The sequence below is a fragment of the Nicotiana sylvestris genome, chromosome 4 (assembly GCF_000393655.2).
Source record: "Nicotiana sylvestris chromosome 4, ASM39365v2, whole genome shotgun sequence".
NCBI classification, from domain to species: Eukaryota; Viridiplantae; Streptophyta; class Magnoliopsida; order Solanales; family Solanaceae; genus Nicotiana; species Nicotiana sylvestris.
The window spans coordinates 36,530,188-36,533,700 of NC_091060.1; the positions used below are offsets into that span (position 1 = coordinate 36,530,188).

General features: G+C 40.0%; 1 non-coding gene across 1 annotated transcript; it reads left to right on the forward strand.

Moving 5' to 3' along the window:
* The first annotated feature begins 3,138 nt into the window (after positions 1-3,138).
* On the forward strand, positions 3,139-3,294 carry LOC138890883 (5.8S ribosomal RNA). The gene has a single exon (XR_011407248.1). It is a non-coding gene; the product is annotated as a 5.8S ribosomal RNA (ribosomal RNA).
* The last annotated feature ends 219 nt before the right edge of the window (positions 3,295-3,513 follow it).

A 3,513-nucleotide genomic window follows, 5' to 3' on the forward strand; every position in this document is an offset into this window, starting at 1 on the left:
GCTATTTTTTAGCAAAAGGGAAGGTTGGACCCGATGAGGGTTGCCTACGTATCTCACATCCGGTGAGAATCAAACCCGCGTAGTTCGGGCAAATTAACCGAACCATTTTAAAACAAGTCTCTTTTTGATTTTCATTTTTCATTGCAAGACAAACCATTTTCCTTTTCTATTTTTTTTGAAAACAAGACAAAATAACGACTCTTTTTTTCATTTTCAACAAAAATAAAACAACCTATTTTTCCAAACTAAAATAAAGACTCTTTTTCATTTTCTTTTTCAACAAACGACTTTCCAAAAATAAAAGACTTTTTTTTCCTATTTTTTTTCATTTTCTAAAATAATCAATTAACGCCTTAACTGTTATTTCTCTTTTTGTTTTCTCTTTTCTCTTTTTTTTTCAACATTCCCGAGATTCAGAAACCGGTCAACATGCAGGTTCGAAACAAATATATGTACATAGCAAGTAGGATGCATCATGATGGTCTTTTCATATCAGGTTGCTAGTCCTAGACGGACCCAATCCCTGTGTTGAGTCCCCTAAGTCAAATGCAACGTGATGCAAATAAGCGTTCCTACTAGGGATCCGGCATGAAGTCACGTTATTCTATGTTCAAAACCTGGGTCGGTGTACTAGACTGTGTACCCGAGCGGACAACTCGAGTCGGGGAGGGGCAACTTACCGGGAACCAAAAGGCCATCCGGCTTCGTAACTTGTCCGACCTCTTTCTTATTTCAGGGTATGACACTAACAGAATAGGGAGTCTCAACCAGTAAGCACATCCCCGGAGGTAAAGAGAGAAGGGTGTCGGCACAGTTTATATATAGTTCAGATAATATAAAAGCGGTAAAAGCAGCATTTAGCACATTAGGCTCAAACATGTAAAAATCAGATAAAGCCAAATATAACAATTTATCTAAGCTCGAATATCTAACCCCGAACCAGTGGTTCTGGGTTACCATAGAAGGATAAGTCCCCAGCAGAGTCGCCAGAGCTGTCACACCTCCTTTTTCCGCCCCCGCGTGGGGACAAGGGAGTTTTTCCAATTAAAGGACAATCGAAACGGGATTTGTTTATTTATTTCAGAGTCGCCACTTGGGAGATTTAGGGTGTCCCAAGTCACCAATTTAATCCCGAATCGAGGAAAAGAATGACTCTGTATTACAGTCCGCGAACCAGAAATCCGGATAAGGAATTCTATTAACCCGGGAGAAGGTGTTAGGCATTCCCGAGTTCCGTGGTTCTAGCACGGTCGCTCAACTGTCATATTCGGCTTGTTTATCTGATTTTATACAATTATGAGCTAATGTGCAAGTTTTAACTTTTAACCGCTTTCGTCATTATTTATATATTTTTTCAAGAATTGCAACATCATGGAAATACATCTCCAACCACGTCACATCAATGCACCCGTGGTTGTTGGCACATTTCAACTCTGTTGAGATTTGGATTTGGGTCACATAAATGTGCACCCGAGTTTTAAGAAAATTAAATTATTAAAAGGCGTGCCTAAAGCGACTAGCGTATCATTTACTTTGGGTAGGGCCGTGAAATTTTGCTAAACGGTCCATCCCGAAGTCTAAGCAATTTTAAAGCAAATATTTACCGAGGGCCCCACAATTTTGTATTTTTATTCGGTGAGGCTCATCTCATTCTTATTTTTTAAAGGAATTTGCAACGTCATGGACATGCATCTCGGATCACGTCACAATCAATGTACCCGTGATTAGAGACACATTTCGACTCCGTTGAGATTTGGATTTGGGTCACATAAATGTGCACCCGAGTTTAAGAAAGTAATTTAATTAAATCGCGTCTAAAGAGTCTAACGCGTTATTATCTTTGGGGAAGGCAGTGAAATTCACTAAACAGTCCATCCCGAATTCTAAGTATTTATTATGACCAATTATTGAGGGCCCCGCAATTTGCATTTTTATTTGGCGAGGCTCGTGTCATTATTTATTTATTTTTTTTAAAAAAATAATCTTAGAATGACTACATTTTTTATTTTTCGTTTTTCTCTAAAATAAATGAAGAAAAATGTCATACTTTATTGACATACTTTCGAGTTATTATAGTTAAGTTTCGAAAGTGAGTCGTTTAAAGAGTTTACATGGGCAGCGCATAGAATGTTTTACATACAGACAGTAAAAGAAAGAAAAGACTACATTAAACTACAACTTCAAATCTTTCTCATTTTTTGCATTCATGTTTCGAGTAGCTTACAAGATGAACCAGTGTATCGTTTGTGTACCTGGTATTGTCAATACAAGAAGAATAAGGTCAGCAAAGTAGTATGTAACACAGCAACATACAACAGCATAAATCCCAACACAGTAGCTTCAACACCTCCATCCAGAAATCCCAGCAACACGGAGAAAACTAGTAAAAATAGAGAAGAAAAATAGTGCGGAAATCTCTCTTTGTTTTTCTTTCTAGATTTGAACTCTCTATGGTGTTCTTCCGCTCTCAATATTTCAGAAAATTTGGTTATATCTTTTTTACTCTCTCCAAAATGAATTCTGTCCCTGTATATTCTGTGTATCCAGAGTGTATATCGAGTGTATACTGCTCTCTCCGCCCCCTCTTTTCTTCTTCTCTCTATCTAGTTTTTCCTCTTTTTTCCACCCCCTTCTTCATAAATTTTCTCTTCTATTTATAGCAAAATTTTCGAAATTTTCAGGTTTGTTTTTTATTATTTTTTTAATTAAAAGAAATCCCACTTACAAATTGCTTTTATTTTTTTAGAAAAAGAAATCCCACCTTTATTTACTTTTATTTTTAAAATTCCAAGTTTAATTACTTTATCTTATTTAAAATCCCACTTTTTATTTTTTTAAAAGAGAATCTCACTTTATTTAACTTTTCTTTAAAAAACAAACCACTATCTTTTCTTTTTCTTTCAAAAATGCTACTTTCAATTACTTTAAATTTTTTAAATTTTCAGTGGCGCGGCCGGGGTGCTTCGGCCTCCGCCCGTGCGGCTCTCTCCTATCCCCGGCGCGCGCGCTCGCGTGCGTGCTGGGTGATTAACGAACCCCGGCGTGGAAAGCGCCAAGGAATACTAAATTGAAAGCCTGCCCCTCGCGCCCCGTTCGCGGTGCGCGCGTGGGGACTTGTGCTTCTTTTGAAACATAAACGACTCTCGGCAACGGATATCTCGGCTCTCGCATCGATGAAGAACGTAGCGAAATGCGATACTTGGTGTGAATTGCAGAATCCCGTGAACCATCGAGTCTTTGAACGCAAGTTGCGCCCGAAGCCATTAGGCCGAGGGCACGTCTGCCTGGGCGTCACGCATCGCGTCGCCCCCGCACACCGCGCCCATTCTCATGATCGCGGTGGTGTCGTGGGACGGATACTGGCCTCCCGTGTGCCTCGAGCGTGCGGTTGGCCTAAATGCGAGTCCACGGCGACGGACGTCACGACAAGTGGTGGTTGAAACTCAACTCTCGTAATGTCGTGGCTCCAACCCGTCGCATGTTTGGGCTCACCGACCCTTATCGCGCTTAGGC